Raw genomic sequence first — 20030 nt, forward strand, 5'->3', positions numbered from 1 at the left:
TTTGTATGTGAGCCGAATATGTGAAAGTCCAACTTATTTCTTTGAATCAAAACAGAAAATGAAATTCAAGGACAAGAATTAGAGAATAAAATCTACAATATCTCAAAAATATAATTGGAAGAAAATCGTCTAGAAAATACAAAAGAAATAGGATTGCAATAAAAACAGAATCCAAGAATTCTAGAAAGTTGGAAACTGACTATGAACAAAACCTGAATTGATATATTTTTCCAAGATCATTGGATTAGAAAAACCTATAAAAAGATGCAAGCTTCAAGAAGAACTAATCAACCTTAAAGCTTGACAATGACGTTCAAAAATAAAGTATTAGGGTTTTCTTAGTTTTTTATTTTCTTCGTTGTAATCCTTTCGTTTTCCCTCCGTATGTAAGGTTAAACTCCTTGTGTTGATTCTCTTGTGATTTTGCAATGAGTTTTGAGGTTTCTATTCAATAAAGTTTTATTATTAAATTCTCTATTACTTATTGTGCTTTATTGTTGGTCTTTTTTAAATTTGATTTTTGTCAAAATAATTATTTTTGAATGCTTATTGAGAATTCAATTCTTTTCTTTTTTTTAGAGTTCTTGGTTATTCACTTAGTCTGAATCAATCTCTCATTTTCTTAATTCAAAGAGGTAAAAGATAAACATCTCATGAGTAGATGTTGAAATTAGTGAGATACTAAATACATCAGTAAGCATTTATTTTGTTGATAAGATTTTATTGAACTTGATTGACGTTTGTTTGATTAAGTTTGACACTGTGTGAGAATTGAAAGAATGAAAATCTTAAGAAAATTTGTGATGAATTCATTGTCGAATAAAATTGAGAGTCAACTCCTTTTTTACTATTTTCCAATTGTCTACTTTATTTTCTTGCACAACAATCTCAACCCCTTTTATTTTCGTTGATATTTTTAACTATTTTGATTGCTTATAAGTTTTGAATATTATCTTAGCTGAATTTACTATTGGATTCATTGTGAGCCAACTTGGAGTCATCTAATCGTATCTATAATATCACCTATTTGGTGTTAGATGGTCTAGCACTACTTTAGACGGTCTCTACCGAAATAATTTAATTTGATTGATAAACGATAATTATCATTCATTCAAGACCAAACATAACATATTTACTCAAAGACCTCTTGAGTTAATACACTTATACCTTTCTGGACCTACCGAAACTGAATCTATTAGGGTTAAAAGATATAGTATAGTCATTGTTGATGACTTTACAAGATGGACATGGGTTAAATTCTTAAGCCACAACTTTCAAAGATTTGGAGCACATACCATGTTTAGAGAAGGGCATCCTTTAATTGGTGATTGTCCTGTGATTTAACCTGGAGGAAGATAAGAATTAAATTCAATTTATATATCTATATCTATATATAATATTCAATTTATTATTATTAGATCAAATTAGTTTCTTATATATTTATATGATTATGTTTTTGGTATTAGCTTTTATCCATAAAAACTACATCAAAGGTCATCACATCCACTATTAAGCGATAATTTAGTGAGTCATGATTTACATGGGAACAATCCTAAGAGTGTTTAAGATATTTTCTTTCAGCCTTTTAAGGTAAGTGGTTGACCCTAGCTAATCGTACTTGTTTTTTTCATTTCATTATTGATATGTTTCTGGTCTCTTTACTTGCATGATAGGAATAATAATACTACAACCAGTTCTCAATAAAAAATTGTTAGTTGAATTCTTATTATGTTGTTGTAATTTCACTTATGACTGTACAAAATATCACATTCAAATTCTTTTCAAAAGATTTGGACTTTTGTACGATAGAAACTAGTGAAACGAAGAGATAGAAAAGTACACATCGAATGGAATTTACTTAATTCATAACGCCTAGTTTTTAGTGTAGATTGATCTGCATATCCATACTCACTGCATGTCTGGTTTAAATTGAGTTTGGAAATTTGCAGGCATTTTCCCCAGGAAAAACATCATTCTCTATACTGTTGTCTTTTATGTAGGCAATGTGGTGCAGTTTTGATTTGCTAATATTTTGAATATGAAAGGAGACTTTTGGGGTTTCAAAAAGTTTAATAGAAAATAATAATAGGAATGAGAATAAAATGTACTTAATTTTAAGGTAGAGAAAGTTTAATTGAATAATTTGAATAAAAACCATCATTACATAATTTAGATTTTAGGAACTACAATGAAGCCAATATTGATACGAGTCTTTCAAGTGGAATGTACAGTTGTTGAAGTGGTTTTTAGGTTTTAATCTCCATGAGTGAGAACAAAATGTTCCCATCCTTGAGTATCTTCTCTTCTTTTCTGCTGTGAGATTTTGCAGATATGGTCAAACTACCACATTTGAAACCTTTGTTAGAGCTCCTGGATTAACTTTACTGCTTAGCTTTAGTGTAACTAATTGCTTATTCCCCTCTCTTTTTTTCAGTTCTATTTATATTTTTGTACCTCTATTTTTCTTTCCTTTTTTTTTGTGTCTATCTGTTGTTGTTTCCAGCTTCAAACTTCAATCAATTGTCATTAATTTCATTATCTAAATTCAATTTTCTAGTTCGGTTAGTTCTAAATTCAACTTTTTGTTTCTTTTTTCATGGCACAGGTGTCTTACCATGTTCCCAAATCTTAAAGCAGATCAATTATTAACACTACAAATCTATTTGAACTTGACAAAGTAACAAACATTATAAATATGATAGGGGATTCATATACACTATGTAATAAAAAGACAAAAATTATAAAAAAAAAACAGATCATAAATATATATTATTAGTTTTATAAGAAATTTTTATACACACTACTTAGACATTTGAATAAGACAATTAATAACAATGTGCTGAGATATTTTTTTTTGTTGTTGGATTTTTTATTATGTTTAAATAATACATATGCTTATCTAAATTATGTTTCTTTTATAATTTTTTATTTTTCATAACTTAAAAGATAGTTTTATTTATTTCACTACTACTTGAATGTTGTATCAGGTTGTATTAGAATTGTCTTTAGGAATTTATGAAAAGACCTCAAAGCTTAAGAAAATGTAATTTACCTACGGATCAATTCTATATGTAATATCTATGGATACAATTTGTTCGTAATTATCAATGGATATAATTTGTAATTACTTACAAATCATATCCATACATAATTACCTACAAATCAAATTTGTACATGTAAATATATAAATAAGTTACCTACTTGTTGTATTTACCTATGAATTTGAAAAAATCGGTAGGTGATTGTTACCTATAAGAGATTTACCTAAAGATTTTGGCTGTAGGTAATTCTCAAGTAACAATTTATCTACGGATTCTAATTATTACCTATGGATTTTGACAGTAGATAATAACGATTTTTCTACAAACCTTCTTTTCAATTCTATTTTCTTGATTTCCCATAAGCTCATTGTTGGAGATCTCACATCGACTAGAGATTAGGACATTTCATTGTATATAAGTGGGTGCAAACCTCACCTCATGAGCCGGTTTTATGGGGTTGAGTTAGGCTTAAAGTCCACTTCGTAACACTCATTACCTTTTCCTTGAATTCTCATTCTTTTTTTTAAAAATTTTTTTCTCATGCTATAAATTTTCTTCCTTTTTCTAGAAGTTCTCTCATTTCTTCTTTCAAGTTTTTTATTTCTTTCATAAAAAAGCGACACAAATCATGGCAAGTTAATATTTTTTTTGTTTTTATCAATTTCAACATCATATTGTCTTTGTTTCTACCAATCTTTAGCATATCCTACAACCTAGAATAAAACAAATTAGCAATATGAAAATCACACAATTAACAATAAATGATAATGTTTTCCAATTTTTCTTTCCTACACAAAATATGATTTAGGATAAATTTTATTTTCAAATGTGTGAATTTGATTTTCTACTCTCCACAATCCATCATCCATCATGTACAAAAATAAAAAATATATAAACAAACAAACAATTTGCATAATTAAGAAAAACAAAATACATGGATTTCACCACTCTTACACTCAATTCACCCATGTATCACTGTTGAAAGGCTAGACACTCTCACTCAAATTCCTCTTTAGTTATTAAGAAGAACTTTCACTCAACCTATAAAAAAAAATGTAACAAACCCTAAAGATGTAACAAATCCAAGTTCAACTTAATGAGGTCAAGAAAATAAAAATCTAACAGAATACCAAGAAAATTTAAAGACAAACAAAAAAAGTAAAAAAAAAAAAATTAAACCAAAGAAAAGTATAATACGGCAAAACTAAGAATGTGACAAAGTGAAAAATACTTTAGGACGAGAGTAATTTAAACAATATATTTAGATTACTACTAGAAGATTGTAAAATATGTAAGCTAAACAATTAAAAAATAAAGTTATAAGAAATGAATCAAGACAACTCAACGGAATGAAACTAATTTGAACATCAATAAAAAAAAACTCAATTAAAAAGAAATCTAATTCTCAAAAAAATATAGAACAACCACAATTTTTTTTCTCAAGACTTAATTTCAAATTTAAAAGAATTCTGAAAATATATAGGCTAACACTAAGCTCCTAATTTTGTAATCTCAAAATTTAATCTCACACCGTTAAGATCATTTAATAGTTTCTCACAATAGTATGTCTGTTAAGAATAAAAAACTTAATAACTCAAAGGGAATTAATAACACATTACTCAAGTCAACTAGAGAATATGAAGAAAATATTTAAAACAACATGAAAAGATTTTTTATTTATTTTTCACAAGAACACCAAACCATATATGCGTACCACTTTAGAAAAATGTGTTGGAGTGATTGTTCAATTTATACCCAAGTAGCAATAATCCTCCAATAGTTTTCTTGCTCCAATTTCAATGTCCACTGTGTCATCTCATGCTTTCCAAATCACGTGATAACTGGATTCTCTTAGGCTGATTCATGTGGTCGCCAACTCCAACTTCATTCAGTGGATTCAAATTATTTTATAAGAAAAATTCCAGACGCCTGCAAAGGTTCAATGTCAGTGAGCTACTTGACGAAATTCAATTCCAAATTTTCACCGAACAACAAGTTTGTATTGAGTCTAATTTAATTCAATCTACAAAATCAACAAAGTCAGTTTTCAAATAAAGTGCATGGCTTCAACCTCTGTTTCAGCTGCTTCAATTTTTTTTTCAACTTTGTCGTGCCAGGATTTGACCAAATTAAATAAAGGCAATCACTCAATGCGTTAATGAATCAAGCTTCAGCGAAATTAACTGCAACCACTGTTTCACTGCATCAAAATTAAATGAATCTCAGTTCAATTACGAAGGCCAACGAACTGTTTGGAAAAGGAAGAAGACAACTTACTGATAGTGTAACAAAATGATACATAGCTTGGAATTGACCAATTTCAGTTCTCGTGAAGTCATTGAACCCATTCCTTGCGTGCATGCCTTATCTTTGACGAAAAGCGTCAAAGACACCTCACTTTCGCTTTAATCTGTTGCATGACTTGTGCTTGCGTTAACAATTTCTACACAGAATCATATATTGCTTAATTCAGCTCAGAATCATCACAGCTAGTGCTGAATCAAATTGAGCAAAGAGCATTTGCAATTACGCTTCGTTGCACAATTTACGCTCTTCGAAACAAGGAGCAAACGGTATTCACGTATCCAATTCCTCAGTATTCATGTAGCTACTTCAATTCTCTGCGAGGCTATGATTGGACTCGAAAACCACACGTGTCTCATGTACCTGCTTGATTCAAAATCAGACCGTGCGAACAAATTGAATTCAATCCTTACTTAAGAGAATGCGCTCAGTAGTTGATTGAACAACGATTTGCTTCAAATGGTCAGTGCGTATAGGGCTAGGAACATCACCTTCTACCGAGTGCGCTAGCAGAATCAAAGCACCGTTTCAAAAATCCTCCGCTGGACCGCACCACCGAGTTGTTGTTTCCAGAATCATTGGAAATTGAATCGCAATAGCTTCAATTACCGCTTTAATGAAGAACACCGAAATAGCTCCGATCAATACCAAAAGAACACCGCATTTGAATTTCAATTGTAGAAAAAGCCTTGCGAAAAGCAACTTCACTCGCGCAAAGAAAAATTGAATCGCATCCGAATCATAGAATCGCACCGAATCATAGAACGCGCCAAATCGAGGAACGAATAAGGAAACAGAAAATAAATTGCTAACTACACCACCGAAAAAAAGTTAAATTACGGCAATTTTTTGGAATTGTTACGGAAATTTCGAAACTAATAAGGGAAATGTTGGAAGTAAGTTCTCATACCAAGAATACTAATATCGTGTGGGATGTTTCTGATCATTTCCAGCAAACTATTGATAGAACAGAAAATGCAGAAGTGATAAGGGATAAAGAAACTTCAATCTTCACAATCAAATCAAAAGAAATATACGAGTAGAGGAAGATGAATAAGGATTAAAATTTATAACGAAGTACTAAGAGAATTTTCACTCATGAAAATTATTCAAATTCTAAAATGATCAATTTTGAGTAAAAAATTTTATGAAAAGTCTTATATATAACAAGTCTTTAAAAGGTAGGATCTAAAAAATTTCTAATCACAAAATATAAAATAAATACAAGGTCCAATACAAATAAATGAAAAACAATTACAAGGCCCAACAAAGGCTCAAAATTAAAAATTACAACAAAAATACAAAAATTATACTCTTGCTTCAAGTCTTCTTCATGGTCTTTTAGGAGTTCTCATTCATGATGTCATTATAATTCATCTTGCAAATATTCTTAGTGTAAGCAAGGCAAGTCTATGTTCCAAGAGTTAATGGACAAAAAAAGGAGTGAGAGTAATATTAAGAGGAAATCACACATGACGAGATCATTGGAGTTGGTCGGAAAGGTGTGAAACATTCACCTTCTATTGAGAATATTTTTTTGGTTGATAATCTAAAGTACAATATATTGAGTATAAGTTAATTGTGTGAGTAGATGTGATGTTGTGTTCAACAAAGACTAATGTATAGTAAAAAATAATGATGAGACTAAATTATTTACTACTAATATGGCAACTCAAAAGGTTTCATGCTTTATTAAAATCGAGGAATATTATTGGTTTTAACACAAAAAAGTGTGGTCATGCAAGTCTTAGATTAATACAAGTAAGGATGAAGAAGAACTTGTTGAAAATAGAGAAAAGGAAACAAGATGAATAAATACAAGAAGTATGACAAGAAAAAATAAAGAAGAAATGTAAATGGAGAATTCCAAGAGGAAAGCTTCAAGTTTTAGAAGAAGAGCTAAAAAGTCATGTGAGCCAGAAGATTTCTAAAATATGCTTTAGAGAAGTTAGGTCGGGTTTTACAAGACAAGACGTCTCTTTTGGAGGGATTTTAACTATTTTTTCTTCTTGTGACTCTTAATACAAGTAAGAATGAAGAATAACTTGTTGAAAATAGAGAAAAAGAAACAAGATGAATAAATACAAGAAGTATGACAAGAAAAAATAAAGAAGAAGAATTTAAGAATAAATGTAAATGGAGGATTCCAAGAGGAAAGCTTCAAGTTTTAGAAGAAGAGATAAAAAAGGCATGTGAGTCAGAAGATTTATAGAATATACTTTAGAGAAACTAGGCAAGTTTTACAAGACAAGACGCGTTTTTTGGAGAGCTTTTAACTATTTTTTCTTCTTGTGACTCTTCAAGCTCTCAAAAGGCAACTACCTTGCCCTTTAAAAGTTGCCTTGCATTAACTACTTGGCCTTTTAAGTGCATCGACAGTTTGTTTAAGTGTCTATGGAGAATGTAATCCTTAGACTTCTTAAATAAAGAAGCACTACAAGAAAATCATTAAATATCAATTAATTTAGTGACAAATAATAATTAGTCATTATTATTGATTAAGTTAGATATCATCTTATAAAGTAAAATATTATTGATATCTAAAGTAGTTTCTATTATTAATAAAGTGACTAATTTAGAATCTAAAGTAGTTAGTAGTTAAAACCTTAGTAGCTAATGTTATATACCAATTTAGAAACTACTTTAGATATCAATAACTTTTTAGTTTATAAAATAGTATCTAACTCAGTCAATATAATGACTAATTATTTTTTGTCTCTAAATTAGTTGATATTTAATAATTTTCTTGTATTGACGGTAGTTGCTAGATTCAAGAAACTACTCAAGCGCTTTTTTCTAATTTCAAGGAACTACCATGTGATAATCATGTTTAGTTAGTTAACTCTTAGATTAGGAAAGTTAACTCCATTAGTTCTACATTCATCTTCTTGGCAAAGTTTTCCTCTCTAAAAGGAGTCTTGTCCTACTTGTAAACTCACTTTTTAATATTGAGTGGAAACTTCCTTGTGTGTTCATATTTGAAAGTCTCAAGAATTTATTTCTTTTGCTTTGGTTCTTTATCGTAAGAAGTTTTCTAAGTGACGAATCTCTATACACTTATCCTTTGATTTTCAATTGAAGGTGATGTGTTCTTCATCCCATTTCTTGTCTTAGTTCACTTTTACTTTCATTTTCTTACTTGTTCTTGTTTTTCCTTTCATCTTATTGAATGTCTCAAGCTATAACCATAATGTATCAAATACATATGTGTATTTAATGACTATACGTCTAATGTTACTTTATAGTTATATCACATAATTGTAATTAATAATTCTTTTAAAATATCATTCCAAAAATTCCTCTCAACAACTCTATCTTCTACAAAGGATTTTGTGAAGATATTAAAAAATTGATTTTTCATAGGCACATACTATAAATATAGAATGCCCTTTTTAATTTATTTTCTCTTAAAAATGATATTTTATTTTAATATTTTGGGACAAAATATATAAATGTTACTCTCATAGATGTTTTACTATTGTATTTAATTTTTGACAACAATTTGAAATTCAAATGTTCTCTACTTCTAACTCCGATAGGATAAATCTAATATCAATTGAAATAAATAGACCAAGTTTAGAAAGGAGGTTGAATGATAAAAATATTTTGAAAAACTTTTTGAAATACAAAGTTTATTAAACATTGAAAGGTGGTTGTCCTATAGTTCTTAAAAAATTCACAAATGATTTCACAAACACTTTATAAGATGACAAACAACTTATATGCATTTAACAAAAAAGACAGTGAACACTTTAATTTTATGTTGATTGAACCCAACCAAAGTTACATTTATTTCTCCTTTATCACTACAAAGGGCTCCACTAATCACTTAATAATTATAATTATTTTTTACTATCATTTTTGGCTTGTAATACGTACATAGAGTCATTCTTAGATATCAGCTAACATTTTTATGAGAAAACAACTACATTATGCCACTCTTGGCAGAGTACAAAACATCACTCCTAGAAATAAATAAAAAATGTTTTTAAGGTGTTTACAAAGAAACTTTAAACCATAGAATATAAAATCTAAATATTCTCTACACTAGAAAATAACTTCACATTAGTAAAGAATTTAAAAATATTATTTTCTCTCTTAAATCATCTAGCAAATGCTTTTTTAACTAAACACTTAAAACCTTAAATATAGGTTTTGCATGCATGCCTCACACAGTTAGCATATATTTCATTAGCATTCTTTTACATGACTTCACTTTTATTTCTAAACTTTTTTATTTATAAACTTCTATTTATTAACGTCTTAAAAAGACCACTCGAGTTTGCATGCTTTTTCTTGTCCTTATCTTAACACTTTTTAAAACATGTTTTTCCTTTTTTTTTAGTTAACTTGCTTCAAAGGTAGATATTCTTACATTGAAAAATATGCCTTGTAAGTTCCAAGTGTTAGCTTCATCTATAAATTTGAACTTGCATCTTATGATTACAACTTGTTTCCTTTAAGGGTTTGTACTAGCTTCTAGTCTTCTCATACAAGATTTCATGTACTTATTTTAGTAGTGTTTTTGTTCTTAGCACTTGTTTTTATAATTAGTTTAATATTCATTCACTTCCATCTAGTGCTTCTTGTATAGTTCATTTAAGGTGTGTTTGGATTGGGGAGGGGATGTGTGAGGATTTGAGGAAGTGGATGTGTGGAGATGTGAGAAGAAATTGAGAGTGTTTGGATTGAAGTACGTTTGAGGAAAGTTTATGTGAGTTTGTGAGTGATGTGATGATTGTGAGGAAATTTTAATTTTTTTTAAATTGTTAAATGTTACTTTACAAATTTATCTTTGCCTATTAATTTTTTTTAATAATGAAATGAGTTATTTTTGTTTAAAAATAAACAACTTTCACATATTTCGTATATTTAAAAATTAAAATTAGAAAATAAATACATATTAAATATAAATAGATATAATTTAAAAATTATAATTAGAAAAAAATGTATTCAACAAATTAAATAAAAACAAAACTTCAAGTAATTTCTAAATATTAAACATGCATTATAAAATTAGAAAATAAATCAAATCTTATATAAATAAAAAATAATATTTTTTATTATTAAAAACCCTATAGTAATGAAAAAAAAATACTAAAAAAATATAACGTAATTAAAAATAGAAAATAATTTAATAAAAAACTACTATCAAATAAATTACTAACTCATAAACATAATAATTATAAACTAAATATATTAATATAAACGCAACAACAAATTAAATAAAAAGAGAACTTCAAATAATTTCTTAAAATATTAAATATATACTATAAAATTAGAAAATAAATCACATTGTATATAAATAAAAAATACTAATTTTTAATATTAAAAATCCTTGTAGATGAATGAAGGTAAATTTGCAAATAACACATGCTGATGTGGTTTTCCCTCTACATCTCTTCATTTTGAAGGGAGATGATATTTACTGTTCACAGGTATATCCTCTCCTCCTCTTTCCTGCAAAACCCTCTATCCAAACAACTGATATCCTCTCACTTATTTCCTTGTGAACAATACATCCATAGAAGCAAAGAGAGTCTTAGTCTTCACTTAGTTTCATCTTACTCTTCTTTAGAAGAGTTCATATAAGTTTCTCATCCTTCTAGTCTTCTTTTAGATTAGATCTAACCTTTTAGTTTTATAAACTTATATAATTTGATGCACTTTAAATAATAATATTAAATCTAATGTGATATTATTTATTATTATTAAAATCATGAATGTATTTAACAAGACTATTAAATTTAGCGATGCATTTAATCATATGTAATTTTGTAATTTTGTATATATCTTGATATTAAACTTTTTGGAGGGAATGATTTAGTGTTAAATCTATTATATCAATGGTTATGATTTGTGATACAACTTATAATATATTACGACTTCAATTCATATAATTTCAAATTATTACCAATTAGAATTATAAAATAATTATTTAAAATTAATCTAATTATTTTATATAATTCATCTTTAAACCACAATGTGAAGTTATTTATATTTTAGAACATAACATGTTTTAAAAAATATTACAATGTTTTAAATTTTATTAAAATATAGTATTGCTCAATTAGTAATGTTAATATTTAATAATTATTATTAACTTAATATAAAATAAAAAATATTTATATTTTTCTTCTTTAAAAAAAATATTCTTCGTAATTCATAATCTACTAAAATTAAAAAAAAGTATAAACATAAATTACTTAATAATAATTTATTATTTCTATGTAATGTATATATATATATATATGATTTAATTTATTCTTCGTCAATTCAATATCATTGAATATATTATATTATTTTTTATTATAATAATACATCATTTCTTTATAATTTTAAATATATATATATATATATATACTCATCTTTATATTCATTAAATGTTTTGGTTATACATTTTTATTATATTAATTAAATTAAATTAAATAATATTTTCTAATTCACGCTTAAATACTGTCATTCAATTCAATACTATAACTAAATAATTCAATTATAAATAGGTAATTACTTAAATAGTATATTATAATACATTATTGATTTTAATAAATGTTATTAATTAGAAAAAACAATATTACTCTTTAAGTTAATATTTTACTATTTAAATAATTCTATATTTATGATTTAATTTTTAATATATTAATTATTAACATATTACTAATTACTTAACTAATAATTAATATGTGTAAAATATTAATTTAATAAATAATACTATTATTAATCAATTTAATATTATATTATATTTAATAAATAGTAACTTTAGTAATATTTGTTTCTATTTATAAATATATGTTATATTTGGTTTCAAATTTTAATTTAAAATGGTTACTGTTTATATTATAAATGTATAAGTAAATGTGATTAACAAAAATTTTAATGAAACAATTAATTTTTATTTGTTATATAATTACTTTAAATATTACAAAATAAAAAATAAAAATAAAAATTATATATGTATATGGGTGTGTGTATGAGTAGTGTAAGTACTTCTATTACCATAGGATATATTTGCTGGCAATGACCATTGAAAATATTCTCAATTTGTTTACTAGATGTATTTGTCCATAACGTTTCTTGAAAATTGTTGCAGACAAATTTAGACCAAAAATTTTAACCAAATATAAAAGGGTTACAATTACTTAATTTAATAACGGATTTATCCATTTATAGTTTTAATTTCTTTTAATTTATATTATTATATAATTATAACTTCTTTTGATAATTATAATGTTTTATAGCTGGAATCTAAAACCTATAAATAATAGTGTGAATGATGTAATGAATTTTTTCCATAAATAGTAGTAGTGTGAATAGTTTATTCTGATGTTTATTTTAAAACTCTACTCATAATTATGCAAGTAATCTTTCATGTAATTTATCATTTCACAACTTACCTTTCATAATTTACATTGATAAATTTTGACAAGGGTAGCATTGTATGGGGTTTTCATTCCTCCAAATGACACACTTTAGATAAAATTTATCAAACAAGAAAATTACTACATAATTTGTTAAAATTATTAAAAATATTTTTCAAAATCACAATATTTTGTACATTAAATGATATATTAAAAATTAAATTTATTTCTCTAAAAATAAACTACATAATTTATTATAATTCTCAAAATTATTTTTCAAAAGTATTATTTTTTATCTTATCTCTAATTTTTTTTTCATAAAAAAATTATTATTTAATTTTTTTGTTAAATTATATTTCTTTACAATATATCTATTTATGACTATTTATTTATCTAATTTTTAACTTGTCTAAATAATTTATATCTTACACACATAAAATATAATTAATTTTCTTAGCTTTTTTTAAATTATTTGTTTTTATTTTTTCGTAAAGTTTTCTTTCTTCTCATTTTTTTAAATGAAAAGTAAAAAAAAAAAAATCACTTCAGAATTCGGTTGCCAGAAAATCAAATATGACCTCCTAAAAACACTATGTTACCCTATAACTAGAAGCACAATGTACTATCTGTGAAAATAAAATCGGAATCCGTACGTATTACGTCAAAAAAAATTTCTTTAAGTTGGAGGAATGCTATTTTATTTGTTTGTTAGAAAGTTTTAAACTTACACGTTATCTATCTTCAATTATTGTTTTATTATTTTATTTTATTTTGTCATGAAAAATACAAAAGTAAAACAAAAAAAATGGTTAAATTATATATATATATATATATATTTTAAATCAAAACAATGAAATTCTAATAATCATGCATGTAAGATTTAGTCCTTATAATAATAAATTAAGCACCAATTAATTACTTTACATTAAATTTAGAAAATATTAACAAAAAAAATATCTACACGAGCTCAAAATTGTAAAAAAAAAAATTACTTTCAAATTCTTAAAATAAATACTCTCACTTAAAAATCAACTTTAATAATATAATATTTTTTTTCAATATAATCTCATATTCTTTAGAAATTGAGTCTCTGACAATTTATATATATATATATTTATTTATTATTATTATTATTATTTTTCTAATTCACGGATACGTTTTTAAAGACAAAATCTCAAACTCTAAAGCAGATTATATCTCGGATGCGATGATTAATCGTACCAATGTTATTGCAACAGATTTGAAGTCGAAAGATTAGTCCTGTCTGTGGGAATCAAAAACTTGTTTCGTTAGCTTCGTATAGGGTTTGTTCCATTACACCCAATATAGTCTTACATTGCTTAGAAGTTGAAGCATAAACTTTTCTCCTTTAGTCCACCAATACATTTTTTAATAACAAAACCGTGACAAAATTTTAAATTCAAAAAAAAAATACATCAAATACGATAATTAGTTTTAACCGAAGTCAAAATAATAATATATTATAATTTTATTTTAAAAATAAATGAATATTTTATCTTTTAATGGTGTCAAATAAATGCATTTTGTCTTTTAGTGGTGTTAAAGTATCACCACTCATTGTGAAACGTTACTAACCTAAACAGAAGAAAAAAAAAACATATAATGATATAGTTTTGGTTAAGATATTGTGTTTTGTATTTTCACGAAAATCAGTATGTCTCCACAAGTGGTAACCTGCAGCAAAGTAAGCGGGCCCAAATAGACCATCAATGTCTCTGGTCCTCGACCCAGTTGAGGCCCATTAGGCATAGGTGTTGTCTCCATCGATGTCGGAAGAAGTTGTATGTGGCGCCCAATAGGCCCATTTAGCTATTACTAATCTGCAAAGTGTGCTTACAATGGTAGGCAGTGAAAAGTGTAGGTACTAAAAGAGGCCCAGAGTGGGTCATGTAAAACCTCATCCTGATTATAACCTGCCAGCAGGATGTCTCTCAAGTGTGAGGGTGCAGGTGGGCTCATCTTACACATTTTTCACCATTCATCATTGGGGCACTATCCTGTCCACCAGTTAGACACTCCCTTGCTTTTCTTATTCTACACGTCCCACGTCAACTAGAGATGATCGGAGCTCTGGTTGTTACATTTATATATGGGCGAAGTTGTTGATCCCTAACCGGCTCTGATATCATATTAAGAAGTGAACTTTAAGTTTAACTCAACCCCATAAAACCGGCTCATGAGGTGAGGTTTGCACTCACTTATATACGATGGAATATTTTCATCTTTAGTCGATGTGAGATCTCCAACATATTAAAATAAAGGTAAGTGTGAAAATATAAATAAAAACATTTTTTAGTTTGTTTTTCTTAATGTCTGAGGTTGGAGTGAAAAAGTGAATTGAGTTTAGATGAAAATGATGTGAATAAAAAAGAGGATGTTGAGAAGTTGTTGGAGATGTTTGATGGGAAATAGGGCTACAAACAAGTTATTGAGTAGGTCCAATGTGTGTAAGAAGGAAATAAATATTGAGTGTTAGAAGACATAAAGGGTGCTTTCAATGTCGGTTGAAGGGTGTGTTGTTTAGGGCTAGGGCCTAGTTTCTATTTATTAGTTATCTAACCATACCTAAGCCTGCTACTGCTCACTCTATTCAAGTCATTTTCTCTACTTCCTGAAAATTGATAATGGGTATCACTATGTTTCTAAGGCCCATGCTGTCTTCCTATGGTTTTAGTAAAGTGGCTATGGCCCATCTTTTTACGATCCGTAATAATTATTGCTTTAGTTTTTAAATACAAAATCGTGACGGAATTTTAAATTTTAAAATAGATCATATTTCATTCACAATAATTAACTTTAGTAATATTATTTCATAAAAAAATTGAAGTTGGAACAATTATCATTACAAAAATGTTTATAGATTTCCAACAGTTTATGTTGTATATAATTTTTGGGTATATTTGGAGGAAATCTATTGCACTAAGTTCACAAGTTAGTTAAATTAAATTTTCAATAACAATTTACTGGATGCAAAATTAACCATTCAACTTTTGAATTTCATGAAATTACCCTAATAATCGTGTATATCAAATCTCACATTAATTACATTTTTAGATATATGCAATAATCAATATTTATATATTTTTAAATATCACATTATATATTAGAATTAAGTGATATACTAAATGCCAACTTCTCTAGTTAAATGTCTCATTATAAATATTACAATTCCCTTTCCTTTTTATTAATACGAGTAAGGACACATTTACTCCAAAAACAACTGATTATATATGTATATATAGGAAGAAAGAAATGTAGGTGTGTTAAATTTATTATTTTCCTTAGAGGATAAACGACAACTTGGAATACATAGTTATACGTACTTTTCACTGCCTAACTTTTATATTTCTTATTACTAATATTAAATAAAAAGTTTTATAAAAAAATATTTTTAATATAAGTTTAAATAACTATTATAAAAATCAATAATCTCACCCTAAACTAACCAATAATTAAATAATAGTGCAAAAATATTCATATTATCAGTATATTCAAATTCTTTACTAAGAACTTATCTAATCCATGATACTGAAAATTGTGAAATCTACTTTCAAAAAGTTGATAATGGAAAATTTGAAACAAAATAATTGAAGCAAAACAATTTTTTTCTAATTTATATGAATAAATACGAAACTAATTTGGGATCTCTTTAAATTCAAAATAAATATATAAATCCTTTGTTTATTTTGATAAAAAAAAAAGTGTGATTTTTGCTTCATACATAAGATACTCCAGCAAGAACCTATGGAAAAGGACGTAACTCAAACTTATATTAATTCATTATGCATCTCTCCCAACTAATTAGTAATGTAGTCTTCTAGATACATGAGTTTGATTCGATTGAGTTGTCCTTGAATTATGGAGTTGGGTTGTCCTTATCTTCTAATCTCATTAAGTCATCATTCCTATCTTGAACTATAACACACGGTCGTTAACACTATAAGAATTAGATATTATTTTAGAGATTAAAAATTATTGGTATCTAAAGTAGTTTTTATTATTAAGAAATGATTTCTAATTAAATACCAAAGTTCAAATCATCATAAAAGAGAGAAATGGGCAAGGTTAAATAAGACGGGTGACAAAGAAAATAGGCTAATATAAGGAATGTTCTTGTTGAAGGTTTCCAAACTTCTTAACTAGAAAAAAAGCCTTTTTTTACTCTTTTTTTCAAAGGTCACCCTTCTCCATTTTTGTTATGGTATAGGTGCCCAAAACACACTTAGGGTGTGTTTGCTTCCAAGTGGGAGGAGGGAGGGGGTGTTTTTTGTGTTTGTTTTCATGATTTTGAGAGTGGGGGAGAGGATGGGGGAGAGGGTGGAGGGTTTTTTTCATTCTTCACAAAATGAAAAGATTTGTGGGGATTTAGTAGGATTGTTGCATTTTACCAAAATACCCTTGTGCATGCATTTTATTTTAATATATAAAATTAAATATTACATAAATTTATTTATAATTTCAAAAATATTTAATTATACTATTAATAACAACATATAATTATAAATAATAAAATAAAATTATAATATCAACAATATATATATATAGTTATATAAAGTAACAAATGAAAATTATTTTCATAAATTTTAATGTATTTAATAAATTTATTTCAATTTAACACCAAAATATTTTATATTATATAATTATATTTTTTAATTTTTTATTAAAAATATAAATAATTATGGATATTATATATTAAAAATATTTAATTAATTCAAACCTACACAAAAAAATCATTATTCATTATTTAAATATTTTTTAATAAGAAGGATAATTTTGTAAACTTACAATAAACCATCCTCACAAATCCACTCTATCATCCCTCAATCCAAACAACCTCACATATCCTCTCCAATCCTCACAAATCCACTCCCTCCCCTCCTCACAAATCCCCTCCTCAATCCAAACAGAGCCTTAGAGAAAATGATGATGAATTTACCAAAATATCACATATGACTGAGTTCTTCCATTATGTTTTATACATGTTTCAAATTTTGAGCAAATTTAAAATAAATAGTTTATGTTCATCAGCATAGTTGTGATTCAAGATCTGATTGTTGAACTTGTTGAAGACAATGAGGAAGATTCACTTGCAGAAGATTTTACAATACTCAAGTCAATAAGAGCAAAAGAAATTATAAGTATATAAGTGAGTATGAGGATTGAGTGAGTACTTCCTATGAGATTGATTTTTATTTATAAATATTTTCTAACTTGTGCTGAAAAGATATTCAAAATAAATAAAAGATATGATTGGTGATTATATTTTTCAATTAGTTATTACTATATATATATGTGAATAAATATCCAAGTTATACAATTGCATCCGATTTGATTAAATTTTATTTTATTATGCATATCTACATATATCTAAATTAAGAATTTCTAAACGTAAATTTTATTCCAATAATCATATTAAAGAAAGTCAAGAGAATATTTTATGGGTAAATGAACATTTCTGTTTTGGTCAATTTTCTTAAATAAATATTTCAAGTCGAAGCTAAACCAAATATATTAAACTAAATATTTTTTACTATGTTAACCAGAGTAGAAGTTAAGGATAAAGCAATAGTTATGGTCCAAGAATAAGCGCAAACAAAGGTTAAGGCCTAGGAAGAAGCTGATGCAAAGACTAAAGTCAACATTAGTGCACATGCTAAAGTTCTCATGGTAGCCCAAAGTTCAGAACACAACGTTTTTATGCTTTTATGTGATGCATTCAACAACTACTTCACTACTTCATCAAACTCCCAATGTAGCCAAACAATTTCTCCTATATTTGTCTTAGTTGCAATTTGTAGGGTATCTTATCAAGAAATTAACATAGAAATGCATAATGAACACTATTTGTTCTGAAGAACATAAAATAGAAAGACATGATGTAATGAGAAAAAATTATATATAAATCCATTCTTGATGAACATATGTAAGACGTAATACAATAATTACATAAAGTTTACATATAATATACACTCAATCTCAAAAGAAAACTATAGGGATGATCAATAGAAATTATATAAGCATGTATCAATCCACACTAACTAAGTTAAAGTATATATAGACTAACTACAATGTAACTAACTATATAAACAAAGACAAAAAAAAGTTTAATTGACTAAATAGAATAATCTTCTAATAACAACAATGATCAAACGTTGAGGTTTCAAACAATATGCAAAGTTCACTATCTACCAAACATTCCAACAAGACAAAGATAACATAAGATGACAAAAGGCAATTTCAACAAACTTCATCTTAATTTAAGTCTTTTTCCATACTAGTTTTCTCAGACGATTGTTTCCATCCATTAACATTTAACAAATCCAAACAAAAAGGGAACTTGCTTTTATGAACATGTTTGATCAACATATCACTTGGATTATTGTGTACCAATCTCCTGCATTTCACATAGTTATATTGCACTAAAACTAACATAAAATAATAGTATTCTTGATAAAATTTAAAATAAAATTGACGCAAGGGTAAGGATTGGAATCAATTAAAACAAGAAATTAAAAATTAAAAATAGAACAACGAAAATCATAATAAATAATATCTCACTAACAAAGTTTAATAAGCTTAAAATAATCACTCTACCAAAATTGATATATATTTTTTTATAAGAGATTGTAAGAAAAAAATCTTAAAGAAAGAAAAATATTATAGTTTTTGTTAAGATGATTCATATCTATTTGCCTGAATTCCACAATATTCGTGTCCATAAGAAGTTGGGACAGTAGATATATATGATTTAAATGATATATTATGGCGGAATGAAGGAGAAAAACAGGTAGCTAGAGAAGAAGCATATCCTCTAGGGCAGAATTTTGAAGCATTGAGTTTCTTAAACTAATGAATGTTTTGGATTTGGGTGTACTTTGTCTGTGTGTAGACAAAAAGTGCTGCAGAGGTTCTGATTTGGGTAAACCAAAGAGAGCCAATAAAGAAACAGGTAGGTCTAGTATCTAGAGATGCGTTGGGTACGTAGCTCTGTGAATTCATAAAGGAGAAACTAAATCATTAGAACACACGTGTCACTGTTTCATTTTGCATATACCAAAACAACCACCACATTCAACCTTAAGTGCCAATGCCCATGGGACCTCTCAGGTTCAGATGCCTCAGATTCACCCAGTCACTACCCTCTCATTGCGTGGAAGAAAACTCGTTATTTTTTCTCATGTTTATGTCTTTTCATTCTCTGCCAACTCCTTATATACGCTTTATGCTCTCTGCATACAATTACACCTTTTCATGCCTTTTCTTTTCTCATCTTTCTGCAATCCAAATTCAACATATCTCTGCTTTC

At 27.0% G+C, this 20030-nt stretch overlaps 1 long non-coding RNA gene across 1 annotated transcript; it reads right to left on the reverse strand.

The window, feature by feature from the left end:
- Window positions 1-4690: 4690 nt before the first annotated feature.
- LOC137822931 (uncharacterized) lies at window positions 4691-5241 on the reverse strand. The gene is made up of 2 exons (XR_011083025.1): window positions 5113-5241; window positions 4691-4970 (listed from the first exon to the last, which is right to left on the reverse strand). It is a non-coding gene; the product is annotated as an uncharacterized lncRNA (long non-coding RNA).
- Window positions 5242-20030: the final 14789 nt, after the last annotated feature.

This window comes from Phaseolus vulgaris, chromosome 9 (assembly GCF_000499845.2).
Source record: "Phaseolus vulgaris cultivar G19833 chromosome 9, P. vulgaris v2.0, whole genome shotgun sequence".
NCBI classification, from domain to species: domain Eukaryota; kingdom Viridiplantae; phylum Streptophyta; class Magnoliopsida; order Fabales; family Fabaceae; genus Phaseolus; species Phaseolus vulgaris.